A 10,261-nucleotide genomic window follows, 5' to 3' on the forward strand; every position below is an offset into this window, starting at 1 on the left:
AATGAACCACATCCGGGGAGAGTTTGGCTGCCAAGAGGCTGGTGCCTGCCTCCCCCCACCCCACTCCCCCTTCTGTCTCCATCAAGAAGGCTTTGCTCCCCAGGCTCCAGGAGGGGGTTGCAGAAATCAGAAGCGGGGAGTGGGGATCCAAGGAAGGGAGTTCAAAATCCTTCAAGCATCAGCTCAGGTATCACATCCCCTCGGGGGCTTGATGGACCCCCTCAAACACAATTCATCTCCTTTGGGTTCCCATAGCACTGCTGATCCCTATGGAAATATCACACCTTATGCTTCCTTTTCAGAATGACGTATCTTAAGAAGTAAAAATTTCAAATGAACACATGTGGACACGTGGGCACCCATGGGGGCACACACACACACATTTAAGGGCCATCTGATGTAAACCACATGGAAAAGGTTTTGAGGTCTCTTCCTGGATGTTTGGTGCCAGCAACCTGAGAGAGAGGGACTCTCTCTGGGATGGCAGGGCAACCTCCCAGCCAAGAGCGACTTCCAGGGCCTCTCATGACATCGCTGGCCTGGTCAGGAGCCTGCACCGGTGCTCCAGGGATGCGTGTTTGTTTGTTTGTTTGTTTGTTTGTTTGAGGGTTTTTACACTTTTGAACGGATGTGTAATCAGAAAATGCCAACGACTGTTGCCCGTGGGCTCTCAGATTAAGCACATGTGAAAATCGAATCCTGACCGGAGTCAGTAAAAGTTTCGAGCTGCAAAGGGATTATGGCATTGACCATGTAGCTCACCTCATTGAAAGATGTCACCAAGATGGTAGTGCTGAGTTTGGAAGGGCCTGGCACCTTCCATACAAACATTCCAGTAGTGGAGACCTTGGAGTATAGCACAGCCAGTGGTTCAAGAATGATCTGCCATGTGATCAGACCTCGTTCGTGAGTTCTGAGGCTTTATAAATAAGCATTTTTAGAAAGAAGCATTCTCAGGATGCAAGTTTTCCATAAATGTTATGTTTGGTATTTGTGACAATGTGATGACCAAGTAGAAAACCAACATTTTTCAGCCTACTGAAACCTATCTCCCGCCCTTAGTGAATCTCTTAAAATTTCAGTGTAAATCTTTATATGCTGCTTGAAACGTCCATGGCTCCCAAGCCATCACACCCACAGTGAGAACCCAGGCACACTGGAAGGACGTGTGCATGTGTGTGTCACTGAGCAGCAAGTTCCTCAAAGCCAGGCAGTGAGCTGTGCGTTGCTTCCGCCCAGAGCCTTACAGGGTGCCTGGCACACGGAGGCTCTGGGACACACCTGGTGAGGAGAAGAGAGACTCCAACATTGTCTGAGAAAGCTTCTTCTCTCATGGGATGGCACAAATTTGTGATCTGACTGGTGGTGTTTTATAATTACCTTGGCTTGATGCTATTTTCCACGAATCTCTTCCTTACCGAATTTGTGGGAGGGAGCCATGCACCCAGTGAGAAACATTTTCCAACTTCCTTTTCACCTGAGGGGCCCTTGAAACGCAGCTCTAACCAATGAAACCTAAGGAGAAATCAGTTAGAGATTTCTGGACAAGTTTTGCTTTTTCAAATACAGGACTTGTCCTTTCCTCCTTGGTGCTTCCTGCTCTTTCTGCCAAGAATAGAGTTATGACAACAGAACTACAGCGAAAAAAGTCAGAGGCCTCAGCCTTACCTTCCCGAGCTTCTCCACCAGCACTAGCAAGTGTGCCAATAAGGAAAATTAAACCTCCTGATTGGGGGAGACAGATTTTTATGACTATCCAGTGCTCATTTGTATAAAGCCCTGGGCCAGATGGGCGTCTCAGGGCGCGTGAAGTCACAAGCAATCTGACTGACTGGACAGTTCTATCCCTCTGAATGAATGAGCTCTTTGTCTTTGGGTTTATCGAGACATTACTGATGAACTTAATTTGTTTGAATTGTCATCCAGGCTTGAGCACACCTGGGTACACCTGGCATTGTTGGTTTCCTAATACAATCTAGTTTTTTTTTTTTTTTAAGATTTTATTTATTTATTTGACAGAGATCACAAGTTGGAAGAGAGGCAGGCAGAGAAAGAGGAGGAAGCACGCTCCCCGCTGAGCAGAGAGCCCAATGCGGGACTTGATCCCAGGACCCTGAGACCACAACCTGAGCCGAAGGCAGAGGCTTTAACCCACTGAGCCACCCAGGCACCCCTACAATCTAGTTTAAAATCTATTACTATCACTCTGAATGTAACAATATGCTCTCAGTTTTTCTTCCACAATGTCCTAGCCAGGCTCCATCAGTCTTCTTGGAATTGAGCCCCAGCTGGAAGAGGAAAAACCAAGTCTGGGAGCCACGCCCACCTGCTTAACCCAGCTCTGCAGCTCCACAGTTAGCCACCTTGACGGAGCTACTTAAACATTCAGCTTTAGGTTCCACACCTGTCAAAAGGCATCAGTAACCCCGACTTCACCAGATTGTCAGCAAGGAGACTGTGCGTGTTATTTGTTCCCTGTCACATCCAATGCCCCTCTCTCCTCTTGCTGCCGATGCAAAACTGAATTGGAGCTTTTTCTGCTTTTTGCAATCTGAACCAAATCAGGAATTACCCATGTTAAAACTCTTCCATACATAGTCTCTGGGAGCTCCAGAACCTGCGATTGACTTGTGACACATCAGATGACGGCATTTGGCACCTTTCTCTATGCACCCTGAGTTCGCCAAGCTATTGCATATCTAAGTCACATCTGATGATTGTTATTGGTCAGCGTCCCTTATATTTGGAGAGTCTCCTAAGCTTGGGCCCTGTTGTATTCATTATTCTGTCTCTAACCCCTAGAACAGTTCTTGGCCTTACCTAATACATGCTTACAGATTTGAAGAATGAATGAATGAATGAATGAGCTCATTGAGCATGGTATACATCTTTGCCACACAGAAGGGTCCCAGTAAAATGCTTTGGTGCATAAATTCCTAGCCAGCGTTTGTAGTTTGAGAACATTCTAGTCCTAACTGCCCAGTTTCGGGGAATTCTAATTGCGATCAACTTCTTACTCCTTCCATCTCTCGATGTTTCTGTAACTAGGGCAGCACAGAGGTGACCTAGAGTTATATAAACCTGTTACTGTGTTTCATGGTATCTCTGTTCTTCCCCAAACCTTCTCCCCTCTAGCCTACTCAAGGGAGGGAAGATGGGACCCTTCTCAAAGTAGCCCTGGCTAGTCTCTGAAAGCAAAACAAGACAAAACAAAATAAAACATTGACCCTGGCTCACCACTTTGACCATAGCAAGTCGTACATGTAAGAGGTTACAATGGAATCCTGTGGTTACGCATCGAATAATGGTGACAGCCACCACTGGCATTAACAAGCGCTAGTACACAGCAGGCACTATTCTAAACATATCACTCATCAACTCTTCCCAATAACCTTATGAAGCAGGTGAGATAATTATCCCCATTTGTATCCCCTGAGATACAAAGAGGTTAAGAAACGCGCCTAAAGCATCTGGTAACTGGTGAGGCTGGGATTTGAGTTGAGGCTCTCTGATCCAGAACTGGAACGCTTAACCTCTGAGCTATACCAAATGCATTGTTACTTTGGTGAAAGCATTTGGTGGCATTGGTCCAATCCAGAGATGTCTTGGTTTTTGACTGACTGACTAACTCCTGAAAGGACAGTTTCCTGTCCATGTAACTCCTCTCTCTCCCAACTGGATTGCAAAGATAAGGTCAAAGCGGAGTTGCGCAGGGGTGTGCCTAGCCTTAGTATAGCCTAGTCAGTATTTTCAAATTTCATTTAGAAGGACCTGTCATCTGGCTCCCACCCCCCTTCTTTACCGACTTCACAGGACGCATCTTGCTTGCGCAGAGAGCAAACCCCACTGGTCACGAGCCTACAGTGCTGTGTACACAGTTGGGCCAGGAATGAAAATAACTCCACCGTAGTAACAATCCGTCATTCTGTCCATCTGCTGCCCTAGAGGGATCTTAAAATAGTTTCAATTCACCTTTAAAATCTGCTACTCTGTGAAGGGCTTGTAACGCTTGGCGCTTGGCGGCCGGAGGAGCCTGCCTGTGAAACGGGGCTGGTATTCGGACTATTGGTGTCCAGCTGTAAGCCTCCTTGGAGGGAAACAAACCATCCATTCATCTGGCCATTTTGAGATTTTCCTTCCCACCCCCCGCCTCCCGCCCCCAGCTTCCCAGGGGAGAAGAGACTACCTGAAGGAATGGCATTCTGGAGCTCTGTTCTTTCTAATTGACGCTTAATTTTTTTATTTTTTAATTTGCCTAGTTTATTTTTTTCTCCTGCTAAACTTTTTCTGCCCAACTCCCCAGCCCTATAACTTTCTCTTTCTTTTAGCTTTATTTCCTCCAGCCCTAGAGCTGGGGGGGTTGGGGAGGAGTTGATGTTTAACATCAGTTAGTGGGGTGACCATTTATTATGTATCACCCAACCCGGGACACCTCCAAGGATGAAAAGAAGAGAGGTATTAGTAATTAGAGTGGGAGTAGTAGGAGTACCCCAGGGCCTTCCTGGGCAAGCCCAGACACGTGGTCCCCCGTGTTCTGCCTCCATTGCAGAGCCCCGAAAGAGCGTCGCAGAGGGAAGAGACTTGCCCTTCTTTGCTCTTGGTTCTGCTGCCAAATTGTGGTCTAGGTCTTGAACAGAACGTGGTCTATGGGACTTAAAACAGCACAGATTGTTCTCTTTTTTTGCTCACTGTATTTTTAGTCTATAATGATTCTTTTTTGTCTAGTTCTGTATTTTTCTAAAAGGTCGCATTCTCAATATTCAAGTAGGGTAGCCTAGCAGGTCTCTACTCTGAATTTGAAAGTTACGCTGTCAAATTTCAATCTTACACAGATGTTTTTGTCCCTTTGTCATTCCTAGTTAGGGTAGGAAACCGAGTTTAAAATAAACTTACAGTTTTGCTCCTCAAGTATTCTTTGGGATCGATGTTATCAGACTAAGAATGCCTTGCGTGTGTAAAGTGTTTTGTATAATTGCACAAATTTTCATTTGGATCCACAGCAAAGCCCTGAGGCAGGCTACAAAAGTTCAGCATCTTTTTCAGAACACAGAACATACTACTTTGCATTGGGATCAAATTCTGGCGAGGAGGAACAAAAGGGGCATGGAGAATTAAGAGTCTGCATGCAGTCTTACACTCTAGTTGAAGTAGAAACATATCGAGGCATCAAGTTAAATCTACTGTCTGCTCTTGGTCTTGTCTGTTTGTTGTTTGTGCATCCTGGTACAGTGAGTGGCAAACACTTCTGATGGTAACCAGTAGTTGTCCTTTCCCCACCTCCTTGCCAGCAGAGCCCACTTTACTTCGTAAGAAAAGACTGGCCTTCCCGGCTGCCCTGGCACCTATGGGCATCCAAGGAAGTCTTGGTGAATTAAACCAGAAAGGAAATCTTCCCTTGAACTTCTGGGGAAAAACCTTTCCTCTTTGATAAAAGAGCCATGCAAGGGAAAATCGGTGCCTCTGCCTTGTGGCTACAAACTAAGTGGACTGCAGAGGAATGCCAGCACACTGAAGACAGCAGACAGAAGGTTGGAGGTCACCTGGGTTGTTTTCCACCTCATGAAGCCACTAAAACAATGTTAGAACTACTTATCTCTGGGCTTCTTACTCTATGAAGAAATTGTCTTTATAGTCTAAGCCACATTAGTGCACTGTTACTTACAGTTAAGAGCATCCTTTTTTTTTTTTTTAAGGCTTTTATTTATTTGGCAGAGAGAGAGAGAGAGATAGAACACAAGCGGGGGGCGGGGGGCGAGAAGGAGAAGCAGACTTCCTGCTGAGCAGGGAGCCCAATGTGGGGCTTGATTCCAGGACCCCGGGATCATGACCTGAGCTAAAGGCAGATGCTTAACCGACTGAGCCACCTGGCGCCTGGGTTAAGAGCATCCTTGGTGACTCATCATTTAAATGGTATTGCCACAGTTTGCTGTCACACTTCTCCTTCTGTAGCAAACTTTTTGTTGTATTTCTTTCACTCCCTTGAAACTAAATATCTAGGTAATAAAACTGACTTCTTCACATAATTGAAAAAATCAACCGGGTGCCCTGACTATAATATAAAGGAGAAGTACTAAAAACAACTTGAAAGAAGAACATGCATGTAAACGGTAAATGTTTAGGCACCGCGATGCTAGAAGACATGAGGAGGTGGTCAGAGCTTGCAAGTCTGGGGGGAATCATCGTCAACATTGTAGCTCTCATAGCTGCCTGCTGTAGGCGCTCTGGGGACGCAAATACCACCCGAGGTGTAGACATTGGCACTGTGATTTTTCAAAAGGTGAACAACTCTTGAAAAAGTTCCAAACCAAACAGTGTACAATCTTACACTGACTTCAGCAGTAGCTGCGTTCTTGAAAAATTCAGCATACAGTAAACCCACGCCAGATTACTTTGTGATGGTATGTAACACAGACTCAAGATCCAGGATCACAAAATGATAGGCACATTTTCACCTATGTGAATATCTGAGGGCACACTGGGAGGTGACGTCGGACTTGGGACAATCCTTTGCTGTGTGGCATCTGCCTGCACATTGCAAAAAAGTGACGGTGATCCCAAAATAACGTGAGAACCAAAAAATGCCCCCAAGAGTTTTCAAAGCACCCTCTGGGGAGGTCTTGCAACCTTCCCTCTCACCACAGAGGACATCCCATCGAAGTCGGACCAGTCTGCTATAGGTTCCTGGGCCCCTCACTGTGCACCAATGTCAGAAGCACCCCTTAGTCCTGGCTCTACAAGTCACAGGGATGCTCTTGTTTCTTTGGGGGTGGGCGTGGACAGGGAGAGAGAAAGTACAGGAGCTCCTGGTGGAATCTTTAAGATCAGAACTCTTGCTGAGTCTTGAGAGTCAACTCTTTACCCTTTCTCCATACAGTGCACTTTTTCTCTGACCATTCATGGAGCCCCCGTTATGTGCAGGCAATGATGGTCACTACTCATAGACACAGGGCTGACCAAGATTTCCTTCCTTCCCTCAGACAGCTAGAAATCTAATGTAGAAATGGAGAAAAGTATCCAAGTAAAATGGAGCAGATGTTCGTAGTCTGAGGTCCCAGGAATATATTTCAATGGATCCTTATCCTTCAATTTCCTGAAGTTGCAGGCAAGAGCTCATGCATATCTGTGCATGTGTGCTTGCATGTGTGTTTGTGTGTGCGCAGGCGCATTTTTTTCTGGGTAGAACATGCGCCATAGATTTAATCCCAGTCTCAAAGGACTCTAGCACCCCGTGAAAACTACAGGACTGGTAAAGTGGTGCCACCCTACTTGATGGGTTTTCACAAGTTCCCCCTATTCTAAATGTCTCTTACTCAAATACTTTTCTCCTGAAAACTCTACCAGTAGAGATTCATTTCTAGTGAACGGATAGTTAGCATGGGTCTCTGGGGACATCCTGTTTCCAGCAATGTTCAGAGAATGTTCACTGAGCTTCTGTTGTGGCCAGGGCAATGAACTGAGGACCAGTGGCTGGGTGGCAGATGGAATGGAGCTCTCCGTCATGTGGCAGATGGGGAGCGGGAGACAAAGGCTAGGACAGCAGAAGTGCAAGATCTTTCAGGAACATAGGGGGTAACCTAGCCTGCCCCAGGGCAGTAGAGAAGTCCTCAGGAGGACATAATAAGCCATCCTTGGCTGCTAACTTCTGCACCCATGTGAATGTATGCATTGACCAGCAGGCTGGTGTGAAGAGAGGGTCCTTGTCACAAGGACACTACCGTGGCTCTGTGGGAATGGGGCGGGGGAGGCAGGCAGGCAGCGTGGTAGAAAGGCTGAATTGGGATGGACAGTCTCCCCCAGCATCAGGCCTCAGTTGTCTCTGGGCTTTGCATGGGTCAGCCACTGGGTGAACAGGTCTGACCTTGAGAGGATGAACTCTGATAACATGACCTGCAATTTGGTGCATATTTAAAATTCCAGCATATACGGGCTATCACTATTTGTTGCAAAAGTGTGTTTGAAAAGCAGACTGCGGACGATCTGGGATTGGAGAATGAGGGGGAGGGTGGTTTATAACTGAAAAACTATGTGCTGATTGTAACCTTGTTGAAAGCAGTGTGGTTTCTATGGGGTTCATTCTGGAAGTAGTACATGTCGTTTTCCCTCTGGAACAAAGCCTTTGCCGAAAAAGAAAACATACCTTGGTCAGGAAAACGCCAAACACTCTCCCACTGCAGCTCCAAGCAGTTGTCTCCACGGAGGGTTAACTTGTCCTGAGGCCATCTTGTTTTTGGAAACCCCAAAGTAGCAAAACACAGATCTTTTATGCCTTCCCCTCCTTTGCTAAAAAGGAACAGGAATAATTGCCAATTCAGTAGGCTCCTTGCTCTTTTGTGCATTTTAAAGGCATTTGCTGTTCGGGATTTGGAAGAAATTCATGAGAAATGAGAATCTCTCGCTGCCTTGGCTGGAGGCAGGCTCATTGTTTGCAGAGAGAGCTGGTTTCCATGGTTTTGGACTATAGATAGCCGCACTTTTTTCAGGAGTAGTTTCTACTTGCAATTGATCTAGTAAATAGCCAAGGTAGTCTGTCTTCCAAGCAAAAGGTCTTAAAGTTCTTTGAAAACACCGTTGTATGTTATCATGCACAACCAAGAGCACAAGCTTTTTAGTTATTAAAACTAGTGCATTTCTCTCAGGATAGGCCCTGTTCGGCCCAAATTTCTGCTTTAATAAGAGCAGCCAATCCTGTTTCAGGCTCAAGGTCCTTGTCTTGAAAGTAAACACATTCTTCTTCTCTCAGCAGCAGGAGACTCAGGGAATGGTCTGGGAGAGGGGAGTAGGGCAGGAACCTGCAGTATTTGGGGCCTGAGCTCTAGCCAGGGGAGTGGCTGGGCTCTGAGACCGGCTGGGCTCTAAGGAGGCCATATGACTTCCCCTTCTTGCAATAGCCAACAGGGCCTGCCCCCCCTTCCCATTCCCTCCCCAGGAGCTACATGGCACACTGCAAAGGAGCCAGCCTGTGGAAACTGCCTGTTTTACCTTCTGTCCCTAAAACAAGACACAGGACACATTTTTGCTGCTGCCGCTTTTTTTTTTTTTTTTTTAAATGTCCTATAGAAAAGAACAGTGTGCTAAAATGAGAAAAAAATTCTTTATGTCTTATTGAGACACCGGCTTGGAAGTAAAGGAGGATCAGATAATGAACTGAACAATTTCCATGACTCGTAGCGGTAGGAAAGCCACACACAGTGTCCCCAGTATGGTCAGCAGCAGGCTCAGCACTGCAGACGCTACCTCTGCCCATGCCTCAAGGCCATGGCAACCGTACATGCCCTCCACGCAGCCCTAAAGCAAACACCTCTGCTCCTTTCCAACAGGAGGGAGCTAAGTGGCTGCGATTCAAGCTGCTACTATTGTCATACCTGGTTTTTGTTTGTTTGTTTTTGTAGGATGTTGTGGTCTTTCCTGAACGCATGGCAGTCGCTCTGTGTCATTTTTCCCTTTGTTGGCTTTCTTGTCATTCGACCCTTCTAGAACTGTTGGCCTTTGTTTAGATCTTGCCTTCCCACCTGGCTTGTTGGTTCTTTGGGAGCAGAGAGCACTGGCTTTTTCACTCTTCTTTTTTTTTTTAAGATTTTATTTATTTATTTGACAGACAACAATTACAAGTAGGCAGAGGCAGGCAGAGAAAGAGGGGCAAGCAAGCTCCCTGCTGAGCAGAGAGCCCGATGCAGGGCTCGATCCCAGGACCCCGGGATCATGACCTGAGCTGAAGGCAGAGGCTTTTAACCCACTGAGCCACCCAGGCGCCCCTTTTTCATTCTTCTGATATATTCTGTTTCCCCACCTGGAATGATTCTGGCTGTCACACAGGAAACCACCTGGGCCCGTATTGGACGATCTTTCAAATGGCATTTTGGTTCCATAAAGCTAGCGAGTACCCTTTCCTGTGTCCCACCTCTGCTCTGGGCATCGTGGTTCCTGAGTGTTGGGGGGATTTGAGGATCACTTAAACACAAAGTTACTGCCAAAGGTATAACATGCGGATGAGCTCAATTGGATAGATCAACTAAAATGAGACAAATGGTGACCAAGAGTAGAGTTTGGGGAGCTGAAGGAGAGGAGTCTACTTGAATCTGTGACAGAAGCCTCACCATGTAATTTTTTGTACCCTCTCCCAGATTTCTCCCCTCAGCAGCTTGAGTTTTCTCATCTTGACTGAATAAACATTTGGCTCAGGATCCACTCTTTCTCTTCCTTGGGGACCAATCTGAGAATAATAATAATAATGATGATGATGAAAAACATTTCCTTTCAAGGA

This window comes from Mustela erminea, chromosome 4, assembly GCF_009829155.1.
Source record: "Mustela erminea isolate mMusErm1 chromosome 4, mMusErm1.Pri, whole genome shotgun sequence".
Lineage (NCBI taxonomy): Eukaryota > Metazoa > Chordata > Mammalia > Carnivora > Mustelidae > Mustela > Mustela erminea.